This window comes from Bos indicus, chromosome 6 (genome assembly GCF_029378745.1).
Source record: "Bos indicus isolate NIAB-ARS_2022 breed Sahiwal x Tharparkar chromosome 6, NIAB-ARS_B.indTharparkar_mat_pri_1.0, whole genome shotgun sequence".
In the NCBI taxonomy this organism is placed as follows: Eukaryota; Metazoa; Chordata; class Mammalia; order Artiodactyla; family Bovidae; genus Bos; species Bos indicus.
This window is the reverse complement of record NC_091765.1, coordinates 25,170,569-25,194,212: the sequence shown is the minus strand read 5'-3', so window position 1 is coordinate 25,194,212 and position 23,644 is coordinate 25,170,569. Positions and strand designations below refer to the sequence as shown.

Below are 23,644 nucleotides of genomic sequence, written 5' to 3'. Positions count from 1 at the left end.
CTACATTTTACTTCTCTAGAGTAGGTGTTAATGCTGATGAGAAAGTTCTTGTATCAAGAGTATTGTAGAAGTGCTGATGACCCTGCTCATAACTGGGAGTAGAATATATGAAGGAGTAATTAGAAACACAGTCCCTGCATTCAGGAAATGTTCTGATAACACAGTATGGGCTTTACTGTAGGCAACTTTGGTGTTTTATTAAGGTATAAGCAGAACTGCATATCTCAAACAGCCATTCTAGATTGCAAGGTTTGCTGATGCTAAAGAAGTGCAAATATATACAATTAATGGATGAATGATAGGGAGAATTGTTTGCTGAATCAGCCTTACACTGAGTTGCATCTGATTGATCATGTTTACAGCTCTCTGGAAAACAACAAGCCTCCTGCATGTACTGAGATAGTTTTAATGATCCCATTGGTTGCCATCAGTCTGCATAATAAGACTCACCTTCATGGACCTTTTCCCTAAGTTTTGAAACTCTGCAGGTTTTTTCCTTACCCTTTTTATATTTCTAAAGTGTGTGTGTTTAGTAGAGAGATGCTCCAAATTGTACTTGCTGTGCTTGATTGGACATGTGGCTTTTCCACTTTGGGTTTTAAATAGATTTGCAGATTTAGGAGTCTGCAGACTACCTACTGCACTTAACCAGATAATTTAGCACCCACCAACACAACATAACATAACATCCAGTTATGTTTTCTATGCTTACTCATAGATATAAATCCAAATTATATGTTTACTTTTATTTTTAATATTAATATTTACAGAAACAGAATTATGGATCCTTCATGCATAGGGTCAGCCAAGGCAAGAGAAAAGTAAGAAGAAATGGAATATATATATAATATATACTTATATAATTTTCTTTTTTTTTTTTGCATCATAAAATCATGCCGTGACTAAGGAGCCTGGCAAGTAGTCACAGGGGAAAAATAGGCAAATGCCAAATACCTGAATAAAAAACAAAGACCTCACATAAATATTCAGACATCCTGTCTCCATAGTATCAGATAACCAGATAGGTGAAAATATCTGCATAATGGACTGAGTATTCTAGATTTTATCTGACATGTGATATCATTTAGGGATAAACTGGACTGTAAATAATTAAATTAGCTCTTGGAAGTCTCTAGTGCTGTCTTCTGTGTGTGGGACCCAAGAAGCTATAGGAAGGTTAGCAGATGACCTAAACGCATTTAGCACTAGGTGGTCTCTACTTATCTACTCACCTTGTTGCTATCACTTTAAAGAACGGCCCTACTAAGTTAATTTCATCTCAAAAGATAAACAATTTCTCCCAGAAAATAATTTGCTAACAATTCGCAGTCGGACACGACTGAAGCGACTTAGCAGCAGCAGCATAATATAAAAATTATTATATAATAATAATATAATTATGAGATTATAATAATATAAAAATGTCTGGCAGAAATTTGGTTTTGTTTCTAGAAGAAATCGAGGATAATTTTTATTGTTACCTGGGCTTCCTATGAAAGCTGACCGTGAGTGTTTCTTAGGCGGTCTGAGCCTGGGTACCTTCCTAAGTCATGTAGGTGTAACCATACCAATTTTGGAGTTGTTATGAGGTTAAACAAGAATCTGTGTTAAAATGAGATGATTTTGACCATTATTATGTGTCTGGATCTGACACATAATAAATGTTCAACAATGGTAGCTGCCCAGGGGTGGTATCACACACCTGGGCCATTGACAAAGCTTTGGGCTAGTGTAGTATAACTGCGCTCAATCATACAACAGCTGTGGCATGAGCGTTTGGTGCTATTCTCACCCACTACTGAGTCAAGTATGTTTTATTTTTAATAACTGGGACTTGAGGGTGCTCCAGTCTGCAGAGTCTTCTGTTGAGAATGCTCCACTAAAGGGCTCTGTCCTCGAGGGAGCTCAATTTAATAGTTGATAGCCCTTCTGTTATTCTCTGCTGCCCAAAGGAATTTCCCTCTCTGCTCCTAGAAGAGGTAAGAAAGGCAGATGCAATGTTTTATCACATTGGGAAATGATTATTGAAGGTAATGCTTACCACTGCATGATTTAATTTTCCAACTTGCCAAGGACTTAGAGGAATTTAAACTTCTAAGTAGTTCCATGTAGCATATATTTTTTCTATTTAAATTAATGATTGGGGGGATGGATGCCATATGTAGGTAGGTCACTTGTACCTGTATGTACTGCCATGTTTCAGGGACTCGGAATGGTCACACCAGTGGTGGATATATTGCTAGGAAACTGACATGAATGAAATGTGTTGGAAGGGTTTGAGCTATGGACTTCTGAACCTTGTTCTGGAGAATCCGAAAATAAAGTTTAGAACATGGATTCCGAATTGTCTTTCCTGTTAGAAAGGAGTACAGTGAAAGAGGCCTTATTGTCACTGTGGAGACCTACTCCCATCACCCTTTCACTGCGAAGAGCAGAAGAATAGAATCTTAGCTATGCTCCAGTTTCGAGACCAAAACTAACTGCTTATTTTAACCGAGAAAACTTAACATGAAGAATTGCTGGGCTTCCCTGGTAGCTCAGCGGTAAAGAATCTGCCTGCCAATGCCAGGGATACAGGTTTGAGCCCTGGTTTAGGAAGATCCCACATGCCTCTGAGAAACTTCTCCCCTGGGCTGCAATTATTGAGCCTGTGCTCTAGAGCCTGGGAGCTGCAACAAGAGAAGCCACTGCAATGAGGAGGCCCTGTCCTGTAACTAGAGAGTAGCCTCTGCTCTCCGCAACTAGAGAAAAGCCCTCTCAGCAACAAAGACCCACGCAGCCAAAAATAAATACGTAAAAATTGCTAATTTGGTATCAATGAATTAAGTGAAGTGAAGTCGCTCAGCCGTGTCCGACTCTTTGCGACCCCATGGACTATAGCCTATAAGTCTCCTCCCTCCATGGGATTTTCCAGGCAAGAGTGCTGGAGTGGATTGCCATTTCCTTCTCCAGGGGATCTTCCCGACCCAAGAATCGAACCTGGGTCTCCCGCATTGCAGGCAGGCACTTTACTGTCTGAGCCACCAGGGAAGCCTTAGTTCATATATCAATGAACTAAGAATGCCCCAAATGAACACTAATGCAGTCCCTGTCCATAAGGCTGGTTTCATGTGTATGTGACCGCTGCATTTCCATGAGGTCTTTCATTTAGAAGGGCATCATACTTGGTTTGCTACAGTCCATGGGGTTGCAAAGAGTTGGATGTGACTTAGCGATAGAGCATGCATGCTTGATTTAATGCTCTGCTGTTGCTATCTTGGAATTCTTAATAATTTTTAAACAAGGGTATAACATTTTCATTTTTCACTGGACTCGACAAATTATGTAATTCATCCCACCTGCAGGAAGAGGCAACCACCTTTAGGCATGGGAAACAAAGGGAAGAAGCTGAGATTATGAAACAAAAAATTTATGAGGTGTGGATGCCACTTAGCAGTGGTGTCTCTGAGTTCAGAGAATAGACCCTGAGAGTCTGGAGCATAACCTCTGAGAATGGGTGCTGGCTGCCTCACACCAGAGTCTTGGAAGGAATGCCAAGGTGGGGTCAGAATCTCTGAGGTGGCATCATGAAGCTGGTTGTGTCAATGTTAGAACTTCAGACTTCTACTGCTAGAAGGGATTGCTACCGATGGTTTGCAGAAGTATTGCTCAGTGATGCCAATAAAGCCAAAGGCCAAGAGGAGAAGGATTCAAGGAGAAGGAGATTAAGGAAGCAGACAAAACGAGGCAAGCCCCTCTCCCTTCCCCAGTCTTCCCATCTTCCCCTTGGCATCTTCCCCAGAGGCAGATTTTAGCAGGCATCTAGCTGGCAGAGTACCACTGTGGGCTATAGCATCCTCATTCTAGAGTCATGAATGATGTACAAAAAGGTGCGCATGGAGGGAGAGCTTAGTGGCTTTCACAAGCAGAGCAGTAAGAGACTAGGAGAGATGTACAGCATGTCTCAAGTCTCTCTGCCCTCCCAGTGGCGTTGGCAGTAGCCAACAGGATCTGTTTAGGCAGATCTTCTGATGGTCATACGAACCCTCAGAAGACTCAGCTAACATGACCTTTCCAAGTAGACTTAGAATATTTGTAGCTTCATTTTAACCCATGATACATAATTCTGATTCAGATGTGTGAAATGTTTCGATGCACACGTGTTTTTAAAGGGGAGGGAATAGCTCACTGTGCAGAATATAAACTTTCCTATGAGTGCTTCCTGGAAGGAAACTTTTAAGTAAACATCAGACGTCAGACTTCTCTCTCTGTCTTCTCTCCAGCTTGGAGTTGTGCTTATGTCAGTGATTGGGCAAAATTTGATAAACTTTACACTTAGTACATTTAGTACAGTTATAAAATTTGCTCAGTTAAGGTAAGGATTATTATTTCATTTCTTTATTTGTTTGTTTTTTAAAGATTTTTACATGGACCAATTTTTAAAGTCTTTATTGAATTTGTTATAATAGTGCTTCTGTTTTATGTTTTGTTTTTTTGGCCTCGAGACATGTGGGATCTTTGCTCCCCAACCTGGGATGGAAACCGCACCCTCTGCATCAGAAAGTGAAGTCTTAACCATCAGGGAAATTCCTATCACTTCATTTTAAGTGAAAAAAATTTTGTGTGGAAGGATTCAAAATTCCCATGAGAAGGTCACCCTCCAAGGATTGGGTGTGTATTTTTTCTTGCCGCATCTCACTGAGCTGTTCCACACCTCCCAAATTACTCTGGTGGCCCAGGCTGTAGCAATAGGAGTTCTGCTATATAGGTTCGGTGGCAGAAAGGAAATTAGGTTCTGTGCTAGCTCTTCACAGGCTTCCCAGGTGGCACTAGTGGTAAAGAACTCATCTGCCAGTGCAGGAGACACAGGTTCAATCCCGAATCTGGAAGATCCCCTGGAGGAGGGCAGGGCAACCCACCCTAGTATTCATGCCTGGAGAATCCATGGACAGAGGCTCCTGGAGGACTATAGTCCACAGGGTCGCAAAGAGATGGACATGACAGAAGTGACTTAGCATGCACATAGCTCTCTATAAGAGTGGTATCTTCACCATCCATCCCTTTCCCTATACGCTTTACCATCTGAGCCACGAGGGAAGTCTTTCCCTATACGCTTTTAAAAAAACAATGTATATATGTTTTAAGGCAAAAGAGTTTCATCATAATGATGATGTCAACCAAGGTAACTATGAATTTTAGCTTAAGCTTACCTTCACAAGGCTTGTTTCTCCTAAGGCTACCTTCCTAACAGCAGCTTTGAAAACTGGATAAGTCTATGGTTGCTAAAGAGCCAGAGGTACAACTAATGTTTGAGGGATAGGGAGAGTCTGGGATAGAATTGTTTTTTCAGAGTTGTTTGCAAATGAAGAACAAGGATAGAATTCGTTCCTATATGTGCCATCTATCATCAACCACCATCTTCATCAGAGAGGAGTGGAAGGCACCTTATAATAGAAGTCAAACTTCTGCCTTGAGCAATTTGGCCAGGCCCAGATGACACGCTCAGCTTAGAGCTGCCATTAAGGGGACAAGCAGGAAGGCTGACAGGTTAACTTGATATGCTTGATTTCAACATCATTGTTGGATCAAGGGCAGACACTGCAAGGATGCTGAATTCAGAGAAGTCATTGCTTACAAAATGCCAAAGGTAAGGTCTGAACAAAAATATCTAGGAGAAACCCATATGTGAAATGCATTTTCTTCATAAAGCACACAGTTTACCACAAAGCACAGAAGAATAAAGTCACCCTTCCCGCTGGTTTGCTCGCTTCTCTTTCATTTACCAGCAAGGATCCCCAAATTATATAAACATGTAAAGGTTTTGGTGCTCTTCTGGAGAAGGGAAGAAAGACCCAGCTGAATCAGCTTCCTAAATGACTGCATTATTTTACCCTGATGGCTTTAATTAGAGAAAAATAACTGCATTGAGACCATCTGCATATTCATAACGTAGAACATATGACTGGTTTTCAGGATTTTTGAAAAAGAAAATGCATTAATAACCATGCTTCTTTCCATTCATTTCTCACATTCCAGGCTATTTCTTTGAAAAATAGTGTATTTGAAAAACCTGTTTACTCTTTACACGGGCCAAATGTTCTCATTCCTTTAGGCTTTGCCTGTTGTGTCTGCTACTATTATACATTTCAGCAACAAATGCTAAGACAGAATATGGTTGTTTATGAGGAAGAATGCCCCATAAGTGAGTTCATAATGCTTTGTAGATGTGTATTTATATTAACACATTGTCTTTCGTTAGGCATAACTTATTGGAGTTGTATTAATGGAAAGTCCTGCTAGAATTTCCTGAGAGTATGATGAGGACTCAAGCCAAGAAGGGTGTGTAGTGTGTGTGAATAGGGGCATGTATATGTGCTTGTGCGGATGAGGGTGTGTATATCTTAGGATATGGCAGTGCACATCCAGTTTTGACCAAGTGACATAATCAGCAATCATGAAAACTAAAATGATTAAATTTACAGAAATTGTTTCAGACAATGTTATACTAGTAAGAAAATAAGAATTTTTGAATTTTAAATTCTTAATGACATATAAAACAATCTCTAGTAATATCAGAGGAAAATGAAAAAGCGATAAAACTTTCAGGGTTTTGTTGTCTGGCTTTTGGGTAGTCACTGGATCAATAAATCCAATTCCTACTATAAGGTAACAAACAACCAAAGGAATTAACTATTTTTAAAACAAAGCAGAAAAAGGTGTAAACGGGGGGAAAAGATTAGAAAAGAAATGAAATTGTACTCCTCTGAGACCAAGATGCCATGTTTGTAAAGCAGCAGTAAAAAGAAACTAGTGAAACAAAAATTAGATGGCAGAGTCATGTATGTTGTGAAGAATTGGAGCAAATCCACCTGCTCCCCGGGAGGCTGCCGTGATGCACGTGTGTCCTGTGGACACGGAGCATCTTGGTTACTCTTGGTCCTCCGAAGGCTCTCTAAAGCCCCCAAGGGCTTAAAGATACAATCTCTTTCTTCTGGTTTGCCATACTTCTTCGAATTTGGCAAGAGGCCTTAGGAGCTTGCTAGCTCAGATGAAATCATCTATAACTTCTTGTCCAGTTTTCAGATAGAAAAGCCAATAGTATTTGGATAAGACATTTTTCATTAAAAAAAAATACTCCAAGGCAGTGATTGACATTAAAATAAACAAACTGCTTATATCACAGTTATGCCAGAGTCTCTGTTTTGCAAGAGGAAATGATCTGACACTTCCATTTATTAGTGAGGGCATTGGAGATTTCCAGTCATTCTCAAAATCTACTGTGATGACGATCAAATTGGGAATGGTCTTGCTGTCAAGGACATAGTAAATGAGTGACTTCTTTCTCAAGGAATTGACTTAATTAGAATGAATTTTCTCTTTTTTCCCCCTTCTAGTTAGAAAATCACACTTGTGATTAGACAAATATCCTGTTTTGATACAGACTGTATTAACTTAGTTCGGTTGTCATAGCTCTTTGAACAGTAAAAAGGATGTCATCTATGTTTTTATCTGTCTTCTAATTTCTAATAAAGATGATACAAAGTTAATCACTTACATATGGTTTTGAAATTTCCTTCGTATTTACTGTCCTTATATCTTACTTAAAAATTCCCTCTGCTTTCCTTTTTACTGTGAATATCAAACTTTCTCACAATGAATTCCATCTGGTGTTTCTTGCGCATATAGTGGAGTATTCTTTTTGCTCTGGGCCCCCTATTGCTTTATTTATCCTATTCATGACTTTTCTCTCTATGAATTATCTCTCAATTATAGCTGATAAAATTGTCCCCATTCTTTTTCAGGGTACAGAGTATACTTAGATGTAGCAAAGCCATGTTTTAATAAAATACGGGCAATTCAATCAGTGTGACTCTCTTCCTCTTTCTTTTTAAAAATTTGCTTTGTATTCATGCCAATCCAGAAGTGAACCTGGAAGATCTCCTAATAACTGTTTTCCTTTACTTACTGATTTGTGATAGAATGTGATATACATCTTTTGGTTCTGTGCTTTTAATAATTCCTTAAAAACCTCCACTAAATCAACTATTTAATATGAAGTAATGCAAATATTTAAAATAAAATTTCCCTGTTCTTTTATTGTGGTCAAATACTTGTAACAAACTTCACCATTTTAACCACTTTAAGTATATAGTATTAATTAGTACATTCACATTGTTGTACCATCATTACCACCATTTGTCTCCAGAACCTTGCCATCACCCCAAATTGAAACTGTGTGCCTGTTAAACAACTCCCCATCTACCAGTCCTTGTTGTTCACTAAATTATGTCAGACTCTTGGTGACCCCATGGACTGCAGCACACTAGGCTTCCCTGTCCTTTACTATCTCCTAGAGTTTTCTCAAACTCATGTCCATTAAATCGGTGATGCCATCCAACCATCTCATCCTCTGTCACCCCCTTCTTCTCCTGCCCTCAATCTTTCCCAGTATCCAGGTCTTTTGCAATGAGTCAGCTCTTCACATCAAGTGGCCGAAGTATTGGAGCTTCAACTTCAGCATCAGTTCTTCCAAAGAATATTTAGGGTTGGTTTCCTTTAGGATTGACTAGTTTGATCTCCTTGTAGTCCAAGGGAGTCTCAAGAGTCTTCTCCAATACCGCAATTCCAAAGCATCGATTGTTTGGTGTGAAGCCTTCTTTATGGTCCAACTCTTACATCTGTACATGACTACCGGATAAACCATAGCTTTGACTATGCAGACCTTTGTCGGCAAAATGATGTTTCTGCTTTTTAATATGCTGTCTAGCATTGTCATAACTTTCCTTCAAAGGAGCAAATGTCTTTTAATTTCATGGCTGCAGTCATCATCCACAGTGATTTTGGAGCCCAAGAAAATAAAATCTGTCACTGTTTCCCCCTCTCCCCCATCTCTATGCCATGAAGTGATGGGACCAGATGCCATGATTTTAATTTTTTGAATATTGAGTTTCAATACAGCTTTTTCACTCTCGTTTTTCACCCTCATCAAGAGGCTCTTTAGTTCCTCTTCACCAAACTGTGTACCTATTAAACAACTCCCCATCTGCCCAGCCCTTGGTAACCACTATTTTACTTTCCATCTCTATGAATTTGACTATTTTGGGTGCTTCATATAGTGGAATCATATGATATATATATATATATATATTTTTTTTTTTTTTAATGTATGTTTTCCCTTTTGAATGGATTTAACAGCATTAAGGAGATGAACTGGACTCCCCAAACTGGTCCTGCACTTACCTTCAGTTTCCAGCTCTGTCATCACGAGAGAGGTCAAACTTAATGCCATCAAAATTTATTTCTGAGGGCCTTGTAAGTGGGTCAGCACTGAAAACGTAAGATGGTCTGGACAACCCATCTTTATTTAAATTAGATTCTATTTGGCAGACGTTACCCTGCCAGCCCAACCCTTGACCAACACTGAGTCAAGTTATGTAAGTTAAGGAAATCAAAATATATTGTAGTAATTAATTAACTGAAATTATTCCCTCTGTATCTTGCATGTGTGTGTGTATACACTGATGAAAGGAAATGATTTTTTGTGGTAACATTAATAACTAATTTCTGTAAGTCATAGTACAGATCACAAAGACTTTTTCATACTTTCCTAACAAACATGGTTAATGTTTACTAATTAGCTTATTAATGTTTATTCCCACATTTAGATGCTGTAATTCAGGCTCAGTGAGATGAACTCCCTCCCATTCACAAGGCTAGTGAGTGGTGCTACTGGGCTCCAGCGCAGTCCCACTGTGTAGGCTCCATCTCCCTCTAGCTTCCTAATTACCCCCCAGTGGCACAGGAAGCTGTGTCTGGGCTGTGTGCAGTCCCAGTCTGATGCACTAATCAGCAAATGCAGTGCTCTCCTTTTAATTTGATCTTCCAAAAGACTTTTCCCTGTGTCCAACACTCTTAAGCACCAGACAGTTGACCTACACATTGTGAGGCTCTGGTGAGGGTCAGAAACTTCCCATGTCCAGCAAAGAGCTCCTGGCAGGCTGCAGCAATTAAGGATCAGGAACTCTTTTTCTCTCACCAAAACTGGGTCACATTACAGATAGTGGGGAGAGATAGTGTGGAACTAGTTCTGAGTGGCAGCTGACCAAGTTCTGCTGCTGGCAACAAACGTGGAAAATGGCTTTATGGTAAAGTCCAACGTGAAACTGCAAATGATTAAAATAATAATGAAAAATGCTGCCAACGGTGTTTATAAAAAAACACTTTCAAATGTGGGGAACATCGTGTAAAGCATATTGGGTTACTCTGTGGTCTTTGAACAGTGTCTCTGTGCCTGGTCTGTACAGGAATCACAGTGAAAGGGCAGAAGCAGAAACCTCAGCTCTGTGCTTTCTTAACTCTTGGAGCCTCACATTCTCAAGAGTATTGTCAGAGTGGTTTCAAGTTTTTTTGTTTTTGTTTTTTTAAATGGAGCTTGGCAGAGCTGTAGAAGCAACCCTTGCTGGACAAGTCTGCTGGCAGAGCTGTGTTCTGCTGGTCGTGCAGGGCTGCCAGGTCGGGGAGCATGCCCAGCTGTGCAGACACCTCTCTCAGCCCCTCCTCCTGGTCTCCTATTTTCCAGAGCACTTTGATCCTCTCTCATTTCCACTCCAAATTGGTCCCTGTGTATACTGTGTCAATTGGCACACTTCTATTAAAGAAATATTTTGCTAATAATATCCTAGCTGTTTTGAATTCTCCACAGCCTCTTCTGTCCTATCTGTGCATAACGGTGATTGTTCTAAATCCTATCATTTAATCTTGCCAATATGAGCTCAACTGGTTCATTTTCTGTTCAATTTGTTTATCACCAAACATCGTGAGTCCAAAGAGTTCAAAGGTTTGCAAAAAGCTGTTTTTATTAAATACCATTTTCTGTTAACAATTTGAAAGATAATTATTAAAAAATGTTTATAGTGGTTTGGTAATTTGTTAATGTACTAATTTGCCCAATGTGCTTAGGCAAATTGAAATAGTTTGTAATTTGAAAAAGCAAATCTTATCACAAGATACTTTATTTATTTATATTTATTGGATTATAGTTGCTTTACAATATTATGTTAGTTACCTTCATGGAATGGCTCAAAATACTCTTTGACTAGCTGTGCTCCACTGGACGAGTTGCTAGACATTTCTGGACATCTATTCTGCATCAAAAATACAGAGTGAAGACTTTCACTTGCTTCCAGGCATTAAAATGCAGCAGTTTTATAAATTTATAAAACAAAAGGCAAACTTGAGCTATTGCCTGAGGACTCCTAGCAGTTACATTTCAGATGCTCTTGGCTGTGTGTTTCTAGAAATCAATTTTCTCTTTTGTCCTCTTTCACCTTATTTTGAAAATCAGTCTCTGGATTTCTTCTGTCTCCTTTCCACTGCAGCCCAGCTCCACTTGTTTATTTCTGGAAGCCAGCAGCTTCTAAACTAGCTTTGAAACAAAACTCTATCAGCTACCAAGATCTGCATGGGAAATTTCAGCAAGGGGATTTCATAGAAGAGTAACTTTTAAGGCAGTTAGCTTCTATCCTTTGTTTTCTTTTTTAGACCACTGAACCATTGTCAGATACAAAATTTCTGTGTTTTGTTTGAATTGGGTGACTTGGTTTACATGCATATTTTATCATTATACATTAACTTTATCTGGAACACGATTTTATAAGAGTTCTGTTTGAGTAAGAATGTTTCTATTATGCCTAGGCCTCTTTTATTCCTATGGAAATATGCTTTCAAATGTTATAGTGGAAGTCTCTTGGAAAATAGGATTAAAATGAAAGCATCTCATTCTGAAAGCAACTTTTTAATAATACTATGTGTAAGACTTTGATAAGGTTTTTAGGCTTTTTCTATCTCATAGGATGGTTTATAGTTTGAGAGAAAATTCTATTCCCTCGAGGCAGGATACTTTTATATTTCATAAAGGAAGATATCTAGACTTTAAATTCAGTAGCTTTGGATTTTAATCTCATGCTGCCCTTAGCTGAATGATCTTAGACAAGTCATTTGGTCTTTTTGAGCCTCAGTTTTTTACCTGTAAATTGAGGACAGTAATATTTACTTCCCAAGATTAAAGCTAAATGACATCTAACCTACAGGAGGCATTAAAGAAATGGCTTTAGGATGAATGCTTTTCTGTTAAGAGATGAGAGAGATTTTAGTTCTGCTAGCCTCAGGGTATTATTTTTTCTTTTGTGCTTGAAGTAAAAATTCACTGGCTACAATTGTGCCATTTAACTATCACTTAATAAATTTGGCTTTAAATGATATCTACCAGTGGTTTTCTTCATCCCTTTTATCACAGCCTTAGCCTTCTTAAAAATTAACTGTCAGCAAAGCAAGTCAGTAATGTAGCGGATACTTTTTTTTTTAATCTCAAACAATACTACCAGTATATAGTCTGCGTTCCCTTTATATGCTCCATTTGCTTATTTGATGGTTTTCAGAACCTGAATCAAAAGCATTTCTCTCTTTTTATCCCCCTCTCACCTCCATGTATTTCATTTTTCCTCTCATTCAACATTTATTTATTGAATGTCGTTACTGGCCAGACACTGTCCTAGGCCCTGTGGTGAAGCCCTGAACAAACTAGGAGGCCTGCTTTAAATGAGAAGCTCAGAGAGGATGGCATTTAGGCTGAGCATTCTTGAGAATATTTAATATGACATAAATTTCTACTGAAGGCAATCATTTTTCTGGAATGTAGAGCCTGCAATATGATGTAAAGTATGTACATAAACAGTTATGTAATCTCTTTTTCTCTCTGTCTCTCCGACTAGATACCTAAACAAATTCTGATTAGTAGGGGCCTTTCAGGAGGCCATGGAGAGAAGGGAAATTTAAAGATTATATTCTGGACTGATAAGGAAAAAGGAAGGGCAGAAAGTCTCAATACATGCCTATATTTATGGTGCCAGAGTTGAAATTTAAACCAGGACTTGACATTCTTATTTTGGTATAATTTCTTACAAACTGCACTGCTTCTGAAACTTTTGGCGGTCTGCCATGTTTGACTGAGCTGACCAAGGAGGTAGAAAGCATTTACATATTCTGGGAGCCATGTTAAGTGCTGCAAGCAAGAAATGATCCCCGATCTCATGGGGTTTATAGTCAAGTGGAGAAATCAAACCATTCAATTAGTCTTGGAGCCTGTTATGTTTCAGGTACAGAATGTGCTTAATAAGATTTAATACTTGAGTGTATAAAAGTCAATGATCTTGTTCATTTATTCATTCTTGAAGGAGGAGGTGATAACATTGCAGGGCACTAAGATATCATTGACCCGATATTCACTGATAACCTATTATGTATCAGGTATTATACTGAAAACTAGGATATAATGCTGATGATATGGACTTGAGTCCTGCTCTCATGTAGGTTACTTCTTGCAGAAATGTAAAGATTAAGTATGTAAATATATAATTATTTGTATAAGGTATGTGAAGCACTTGTGTTTTATTTGCATATGTTATAGCAATAATGTGAGTAACAGCCCAGCACTTAGGATGGTCTCCTTCACCACAGGGTCATAAAGCTTTTACAGCATCATCTTATTCTCCATGAGCATTCCAGCAGGAGTGTAACAAACCAGGCATGGCTGCCACTTTCTGCGGGTGTCCTGACACCTATATGAATGGGGCGGTGCTGCCTTCTGACCCCTTTAGCAAGGTTTCTATACCCTCCAGTCAGATGATCACACTGCTGCCCTTGGTAACTGCAACTTGGGTCTAAACCAACCTCTTCCCTTCTGGACCAGCTGTTAGGCTGCAGAGAAGGAGACACATAAAATTTATGGACTTCATATTCTTGTAGCACATTTCTATTGAGGAATTCAAGGCACTCTGGATTTTTTATTTCCTTTAATTGAAAAATAGCCCTGAGATTTAATGTGGAAATGGTAGTTTTCTTGTTTACAAAGTGGAGAAGGCTGAGCACAGGGTCTCTTTCTTCATGCTTCTGCTCTGTTCCTGCAAAATGTCACCTAAGCAGGTGCTCGTGAATCAAGCAGGTGACAGTCCTGATACAATTGGCAAAGTAAAGAAATCCTGTAGTGAAAGTGCTCTTGAAATGTACTATTTCTCCTTTTATTTTTATTTATTTATTTATTTTTCTGTTCTGATCTTTTTTTTTTTAATTTTATTTTATTTTTAAACTTTACATAATTGTATTAGTTTTGCCAAATATCAAAATGAATCCACCACAGGTATACATGTGTTCCCCATCCTGAACCCTCCTCCCTCCTCCCTCCCCATACCATCCCTCTGGGTCGTCCCAGTGCACTAGCCCCAAGCATCCAGTATCATGCATTGAACTTGGACTGGCATCTCATTTCATACATGATATTTTACATGTTTCAATGCCATTCTCCCAAATCTTTCCACCCTCTCCCTCTCCCACAGAGTCCATAAGACTGTTCTATACATCAGTGTCTCTTTTGCTGTCTCGTACACAGGGTTATTGTTACCATCTTTCTAAATTCCATATATATGCGTTAGTATACTATATTGGTGTTTTTTCTTCTGGCTTAATTCAACTTCATGTATGCTTGGCCTAAGGAAGTATGATGTGCCTAAACTACATTTCTTAGACTAGAATCATTAGTAGAAGTTTCAATCCAGGGCTCTTTGCTCTGGATTTTGTTGAAATGTCAGTGACAAATGGAGCTTCCCCAGTGGCTCTGTGGTAAAGAATCTGCCAGCAGTGCAGGAGTTGCAGGAGGAGCAGGTTCAATTCCTGAGTTGGGAAGATCCCCTGGAGAAGAGCATGGCAACCCACTCCACTATTCTTGCCTGGAGAATCCCCTGGATAGAGGAGCCTGGAGGGCTACAGTCCATAGGGTCCCACAGAGTCAGACATGACTGAAGCAGCTTAGAATGCAAGCGTGCATGCAGTGGCAAATGAACTTCCATTTGTCTGTAGAAAAAAAAAAGCTTCTAAGGTTGGTCAACAAGACTTTTCAGAATATGGAAATCACTTACACTTCCAATCTTATTTTTCTACTATGGGCTATCTTTCTTTAGCCAATTAAAGTATATGTATAGTTCCTCAGACCCCAGTTCAGCAGATTGGCAGGTAGTTCTGAAAGGTGTGGACTCACTTGCCACCAATAAGCACAAAATGTGGCAGGTGTATAAGGAATTACTCTGCTCTTCTGAGCCTTAAGTGCCTGGGGTGGGTCCCTGGGTGCCCCTGTGACCCCAACCTCTTCGTTGCCCCCTGGGAATCTGCCCTGTAGTGTCCTGTTGGGCTTGAGCCAATTCAGAACCTGACCCTTTTCAGCCAGGCTCTTCTCCTGGCCTTTGGTTCTTATTCCTTCTTAGCTAGCAAAGCTGCTTGTGAATTGCTCTGATTATTCATCCTCTAGCAACATACAGCTTCTTTTTTATACCTTCTTCTTGTCTCTAGAACTGTGCTCATAGTATACTCCTGTCTACGATGTCTTAGCCAATGAAACCACATCTTAAAAGGCTCAAGTCACAGGTTGATCCCTCTAGAAATGCTCCCCCAGTCCACAAGGTAGGTAAATTTTCTTCCATTATTCTTTTACAGGAAGTGGAATTCTAATTTCCTATTTGTATATATATTCATAATACGATCCTACTTCTAACCCATCCCATTCCCCCTCTACTAGACTTTCAGGTTCCTAAGGATAAGGTCCAAAGTATTCATCTTGGCATACCTAACATGCTAAGACATCATTAAATTCTCAATAAATGTCCCTTGGATGACAATGCTCTTTGATTACTAACTAGGATCTTTGTCAACCTGGAAAATCTCTTTGAGAACCATGACTCTTACTCACTGGTCATGAGTTCTCACCAGATTCATCCCCCCAGATCAGACATTAGTAACATAGGCCTCTAGGAGGCAAGTGATGGACTTGGGGGAAGCTGATCTGGGCTCACAATGTCACTGAAGCTGGCCAATACTCCATGCCACAGAGACACTGGGAGGTCAGACACAGATTGGACTCCTCAATCCCAACCTGCCGTGTGGAGTGGGGCAATGTAGGGAGAATCCAGACAGGAGGATTGTACTGTGGCTCCACTTACACAATGCAGTCCTGTGAGGAAGCCAGTCAGGCTGTTGAAGCAGGGAAGGCTCTGGGAAAATCTAGGTAGAATGGGAAGAAAGACTGTCAGGTCAGTAGGAAATGGGGTTGGGCCTAACAGGTTGAAGCAGAAGCCCAAACCACATGATGGAGGTGAGCAAAGGGTGGTGGGAGGGAGAGAGAATGAGAGAAAAGGAGGTGGGGAGACAAAAAAGGGAAATTAAGAGGTAGCAAGGTAAGCAGAGAGAGAGAAGGGAGAAAGAACTGAAGAGAAGAGAAGACAGAGGAGAGAAATGGGGATGAGAGAGAGAAGAGGGAAGATAAAAGAGATTAGAAGGGAGAAAGCAGAGAGGGTAAGTGGACACCAGAAGGCTCATCCTGGTACACCACCTGCCTGAACAAAGGCCAGCCCAGGAGTCACCCTAAGGGAGTGGGTCAAAGAGCATAATATACCCCTACAATCACCAATAGCCTTCACTCTACTTTGACAGAGACAAATGGGATTTTCTCACCTCTTATAGAGTGTGAATAAAAGTATTTTAAGAAAATTTGGCTACATTTAATTAGCATGCTACACGATGGTGTGATCACTGACCTAGAACCAGACATCCTGGAATGTGAAGTCAAGTGGGCCTTAGAAAGCATCACTACAAACAAAGCTAGTGGAGGTGATGGAATTCCAGTTGAGCTACTTCAAATCCTGAAAGATGATGCTGTGAAAGTGCTGCACTCAATATGCCAGCAAATTTGGAAAACTCAGCAGTGGCCACAGGACCGGAAAAGGTCAGTTTTCATTCCAATCCCAAAGAAATGCAATGCCAAAGAATGCTCAAACTACCGCACAATTGCACTCATCTCACACGCTAGTAAAGTAATGCTCAAAATTCTCCAAGCCAGGCTTCAGCAATTCGTGAACCGTGAATTCCTGATGTTCAAGCTGGTTTTAGAAGAGGCAGAGGAACCAGACATCAAATTGCCAACATCCGCTGGATCATGGAAAAAGCAAGAAAGTTCCAGAAAAACATCTATTTCTGCTTTATTGACTATGCCAAAGCCTTTGACTGTGTGGATCACAATAAACTGTGGAAAATTCTGAAAGAGATGGGAATACCAGACCACCTGATCTGCTTCTTGAGAAATCTGTATGCAGGTCAGGAAGCAACAGTTAGAACTGGACATGGAACAACAGACTGGTTCCAAATAGGAAAAGGAGTACGTCAAGGCTGTATATTGTCACCCTGCTTATTTAACTTATATGCAGAGTACATCATGAGAAACACTGGGCTGGAAGAATCACAATCTGGAATCAAGATTGCCGGGAGAAATATCAATAACCTCAGATATGCAGATGACACCACCCTATGGCAGAAAGTGAAGAGGAACTCAAAAGCCTCTTGATGAAAGTGAAAGTGGAGAGTGAAAAATTTGGCTTAAAGCTCAACATTCAGAAAACGAAGATCATGGCATCCGGTCCCATCACGTCATGGGAAATAGATGTGGAAACAGTGTCAGACTTTATTTTTTTGGGCTCCAAAATCACTGCAAATGGTGACTGCAGCCACGAAATTAAAAGACGTTTACTCCTTGGAAGGAAAGTTATGACCAACCTAGATAGCATATTCAAAAGCAGAGACATTACTTTGCCAACAAAGGTCCGTCTAGTCAAGGCTATGGTTTTTCCTGTGGTCATGTATGGATGTGAGAGTTGGACTGTGAAGAAGGCTGAGCACTGAAGAATTGATGCTTTTGAACTGTGGTGTTGGAGAAGACTCTTGAGAGTCCCTTGGACTGCAAGGAGATCCAACCAGTCCATTCTGAAGGAGATGAGCCCTGGGATTTCTTTGGAAGGAATGATGCTAAAGCTGAAACTCCAGTACTTTGGCCACCTCATGGGAAGAGTTGACTCATTGGAAAAGACTCTGATGCTGGGAGGGATTGGGGGCAGGAGGAGAAGGGGACGACAGAGGATGAGATGGCTGGATGGCATCACCGACTCGATGGACGTGAGTCTGAGTGAACTCCGGGAGTTGGTGATGGACAGGGAGGCCTGGCGTGCTGTGATTCATGGGGTCTCAAAGCGTCGGACATGACTGAGCGACTGAACTGAACTGATACATTATTCACTATATACATTGCATACATTATGTGTATATTATGTATGTATTCTTCATTAGATACAAATGCAATGTGATTGTTATGCAAACAAAGCTTCAAAACTAATTTCCTAACAACCCACTGTACCACCTGATTCTACCTTAACCATATAGCTAGATCCCCATTTACAGTTCTGGGTTGGCCAGAGTCCTAGTCACAATCAGCTTGTAGATGTGAGTCTGCAAATGCCTTTCTTGGCCTCTTGGCTTCCCAGGTGGTACCAGTGGTAAAGTACCCACTTGCCAACGCAGGAGATGGTAAGAAACATGGGTTTGATCCCTGAGTTGGGAAGATCCCCTGGAGAAGGGCATGGCAACTCACTCCAGTATTCTTCTCTGGGGAAACCCATGGACAGAGGAGCCTGGCGAGTTACAGTCCATGGGGCTACAAAGAGTCAGATACTGAAGCAACTTAGCATGCACGCTTGAGTCAAAATTTAGAAGGTGATCTTGCAGTTTTTTTTTTTAAATAAAACACAAATTTTATTGTATTTAATGCTAAGTTTCTGCTTAAAATTTTTCAGTGGCTATCCATCGCTTTCTTTCTAAAATTTTTTAAAATTCATTTTTATTGGAATGTAGCTGATTTAGAATATTGTATTAGTTTTTGCTATACTGCAACATTAATCAGTTAAGCATATATTTACTCTTTTTCAGATTATTTTGCCTTATGGGTCATTAGAGAGTATTGAATAGAATTCCTTATGCCATACCATTAGGTCCCTGTCTATTTTACACATTGTGGAATGTATATGTCAATCCCAACCTTCCAATTTATCCTTTTACTCCTCCTTCCCTTGGCAACCATAAGTTTGTTTTCTACATCTGTGTCTCTATTTCTGTTTTGCAAATAGATTAATTTTACCATTCTTTTAGATTCCACATATAAGCGATATCATATGATACTTGTCTTTCTCTGACTGACTTCCCTCAGTATGACAATCTTGATGCAGTTTCAACATCCAGAAGAACAGCAATGAGTCATTCATTCCTTGCACTCTCATTATTAGATACAAAATAGATCAATACAAATAAAGCTCGCCTGTATTGCAAGGCTGCTGTGAAGAAGCGAGACCAGCACTGGGAGCAATGGCTTACGCGGAGTGCTATTTAATATTGTCTATTATCACTTTTATTTTTATTTGTTTAGTGCTTATACATTATAGTGCAATACCTTACCTGGTCTTTACAAACACCTGCAAGGTAGACAGAGTTAGCGTTACAACCTGGCTGTACTAATGAGGAAACTGGAGTTTTCCCTGAGGTTATACACAGGAAGGAAAGCAGTCCCAGAAGCCCTCCAGTCACCTAGTTCAATGTTGCCTATACTTTTAGGAGCCACAGCCAATGAGACCAGCCAGGGAGAAATGATTATTTCTGAATGGGTCACAAAATAATATAGGGTATATCTCCTGACAGCTCTCTCATAAATGATTTCACAGCTGTGTATTGCTTGATATAATTTAAAAATTTTATTTTCAGCCAGGGTTTATTTCTGTGCTCTTTCTCCATTATCTTTTAAAATTGGGAGAGCAATATGAAAATGTTAAGGCTATGGGGTCACTAAGAGCCAGGGTTCAAAATAAAACTGGCTTCAGAACTGCTCCCAATTACATTAGGGTGTGTAAAACTGACATTTGGGGGTGATTGTGTGGTTTTAAAATAATCTTGTGTTATCTTGTGAGCCGAAAAGACCAGGTGGTAAATCAAGGAGTGGAATGAAGACAACCAATTCCTAACTTGCTCTGTGTCTCTTGACAAGCTGTATAATATCCATACTTCGTTGTCTTCCAAATCGGGAACATCAAATCAGGGTGAACATCAGGACAGCAATGGCACGGGGCTCTGTGATTTCTAGCAGTCACCACATAAGCTGAAGCAATCTGTGCATGAGCAATTTTCACATAGACATGTGAGGAGGTTGGATTTTAGGGTTCAGCTTCCCACAGATGGATACAGTCTAAGGTACTGAGGTGGATGTGGTACACAGAGTTTCATTCACTGCTGCTTTGGGGCTTTAGGGGGTTTTCCTAGGGGTCCTGCTATGGGTGTAGCTACTTCCGCAGGTGGATACATATTAATTCTCCCTCTGCGACCTCCAGAGGATTGCTGAGGAAAAGCTTGAGAAACTGGCATCAATTCAGACATAAGGTTTTCCCACACAAAGTCCACAGCCGAGCACTGGATGTGCCTTGTTCATCTTCTGGAAACCCTAGGAGGCCTTTCCTAAGGCATTTCTGGTGATTTTAAATGTGTGTAACCTGAGGGCATAAAGAAATGGAAGTCTAAAGAGACTGCATATCTCTCATAACCATATTCTTCTTCATCAAGTTAACCATGATCTTTACACCCTTAAATAAGAATGTTACAAAATTCCACTGAGAGACAGGGTAGTCTCTCGACCCTCCATGATATTAAAGCTCCTCAGAACAATCATTTTAGAATAAAATTTTCTCAGGGACTGATTCATATTTCAAATTTATGGTCCTGTCTTTATTGATATTCACTGCCTAGGTGATCTCATCTAGTACTGAGGTTTTAAGTACCGTGTGTCTGTTCACACTCCCATGTTTATATCTCCGGCCTGGACCTTTCTTCTAAACTTCAGATTGTATTTCCAGTCACCTACTTTATGCCTCCAAAGCATCTCAAACCTAACATGTCCAAGTAGAATTCCTATTTTTTTCCTTCTAAACCTGTTCTTTTCAAAGCCATCTCCAACTCCATGGATGACACCTTCATTCTTAAGTTACTCAATCCAAAAACATGGGATTTTTTCCTTCTTTCACAACCCCTATTCAACGTGTCAGCAATTCCTATCAGATTTACTTCAAAAAAAAGTTTTCCAAAATCTGATCACTTTGTGCTAACACCACTACTTGGAGCTGGTCCAAGCCAACATTGCCCTTCAACTATATTATTGTTTTTTAATTTTTTTGACTGGGCTGGGTCTTAGTTGCAGCATGTAGGACCTTCATTGCGGTGTATGGGCTCTTAATTTAGGCATGTGGGATCTAGTTCTCTGACCAGGGATAGAACCTGGGCCCCCTGCATTGGGAGGACAGAGTCTCAGCCACCGGACCACCAGGAAGTTCCCATCTAGATTGTTGTAATTCTGTGTGATCTGTGTGGTCACCACCATTCTGTGTGGTCTGTGTGATCCTTTAAAAATGTAAATCAGAATCAAACTTTCTGGAATCTTCCCAATATATGGACATTAAAACAAAACCCTTACAATAACCTACAATAGCCTATAATATGTGCAACTTTCCTCACCTCTCGGTCCTCATTTCTCATTTCTCACCCTCTATTCTAGGTATAGGGCTACATGCTCTTCCTTCACAATGCCATCTCTGTATTTTTTGCTGCCTTTCCCTGAAATGCTCCTTCACTAGATCATCTCAAAGTGACCTTCTATATTTGTCTTTCAACTTTTAGATTCTGCTAACTGCTTTCTCCCCTCATTGTCACCTTTCAACTATGGGTTGTAATAAAAGTCTGGAAAAATACATTATCACTTGTGGTTCTTCCTAAATCTCATTTTAGTAAATTGTCCTTTTGTAATAAGCTTCCTTTGAATTATTCTAATTTGAATGTGCTGCCTCTTTCCTGTTGTGACCCTGAGTAATGCAATAATTAGTTTTACATTCTGCATTTATTGGTACTGGAAGTGGCCACTGGGAATAGACCTTCCAAGTGGGATTCTGACATTAAGTTTCTCCTAAATTCATGGATCACAGGATAATCATCCTACTTGGGAAAAGTGGGTACAGAGGTATTTCTATTACCCAGAGTGTCATGATGGTGGTAGAGAATGATTTACAGATGGAGAGCATTGCAGCAGGAGATCACTATGGCAACAGCAGAGATTATAAAGCATGCAGAATAAGCTGACTTCTTTCCCTCAGGGGCTTACTTAGGGAAAAGAGAAATTAAGAGATACAAATTTATATAACACATGTGGAAAACAAGAAGGCCTCAGTGGAAGCTTTGAAGGAGTTCCTCATCTCCCACTGTTGCTATTTGGCTAAGGCACAAACCTGGGATGTGATTATAAAAGGTGGGAGATTGCAGCATCCATCAAATTCTTAAGTATGTCTCTGGGTTTCTCATTTGAAAAGAAGCTGGTAGAAAATCTGAGGCAGGGGATTGGGACATTTGAGCAGACGTTGGGCTGAGGACTTTGTTGTTGTTAAGTCACTCATTCATTTCTGACTCTTTGTGATCCCATGGACTGCAGTATGCTAGGCTTCCCTGTCCTTAACTGTCTCTTGTAATTTGTTCAAACTCATTTCCATTTAGTTGGTGATGCCATTCAACCATCCCATCCTCTGTCGCCCCCTTTTCCTTCTGCCCTCAATCTTTCCCAGCATCGGGGTCTTTTCCCATGAGTCAGGACTCTGATCCTCTAAATTCTCTTGAAATTCTCTTGCCTGAGGAGGTAGTTTCTGCTCCATCTCCTCCCTCTGAATAGTCTTTGCATAAAAATTTTTCAGGGATTTAACCTAAGGCAGTTGACTCATAATCTGATGCTGATTTCTCTTAGGACCCAACCTCACCAACTCTCATTCCTTCTAGACCTATATAATGAGAGTTATTTTCCCACATAGCACAGTTTGAGAAATTCAAGACCTGACTCCATGAGAAAAGAGCATATAGAAAAGAAAAGAAAAGAAGAGTCAACCTATCTCTATCAGCAGTAGTCTGTTTAGTCAAACCCTTTGGGAAGACCCAAAGGATGCACCATTCACCAAAGGAGTAAGGAATGCATTGATGTGGGACAGCAGATGCTTGAGAAGTTCTATGATGGCTCCTTTTGAGAAAGAGAGGATTGAGAGGATGATGCAGTGTAAGAAGTTCACTGACCGCAGCGTGAATAGTGGAAGTCTTAGATTTGTAGAGTATGTTTAATAGCAATTAACTGTCAGAGACGAGCTAAGTGTTATAAGAAATTATGGGATTTGAACGATAAGCACAGAATTTGGACCTAAGGGGTCTGTGACAATACTTGTTTGTTGTGGGAGTCCCCTAGAGAGCATTCTATTAATGGGTTATTTGACATATATAAGTGGAAAAATTATTCGTCCAAAGCACAGAAACCTAACTTGAATCTTTGAGGTGGATTTCATGCCTTCCTATACAGGTTCTAAATCTAAACTGATTCATATACCTGAAGTCTGTGAACTGAGGAATAGTCCAGGTTCTCCTTCTTTTAGGGGGAGGTGCTGCATCATGCTGCATGTGGAAATTCCGCCACCAGGGGTCAAACCCACACCCCCTGCAGTTAAGGGTAGAGTCTTAACCACTGAACCACCGGGGAAGTCCTCCAGGTCTCTTTAAGGAAAGACATCGTCATATGGACTTATCAATCCCGCAAGTCTCTTCCCAAGACTTCCTTGGGAACTCTGAAACCATTTATTATGGTGACTGTGTGCTAAAAAAATGATAAATGCCCACACTTTCTGGGGGT

The 23,644-nt window shown here is 40.2% G+C and overlaps 1 long non-coding RNA gene across 5 annotated transcripts in view; it reads left to right on the top strand.

Moving 5' to 3' along the window:
• LOC109560304 (uncharacterized) overlaps positions 1-23,644 on the top strand; it is a 136,098-nt gene that overhangs the window by 23,954 nt on the left and 88,500 nt on the right. For 4 of the 5 annotated variants that reach the window (XR_011567099.1, XR_011567100.1, XR_002180911.2 and 1 more), the window contains exon 3: positions 15,376-15,486. The exons of the other annotated variant lie outside the window; for it this stretch is intronic. This is a non-coding gene — a long non-coding RNA (uncharacterized lncRNA). The remainder of the gene's footprint in view (positions 1-15,375; positions 15,487-23,644) is intronic. 5 annotated transcript variants of the gene reach the window in all.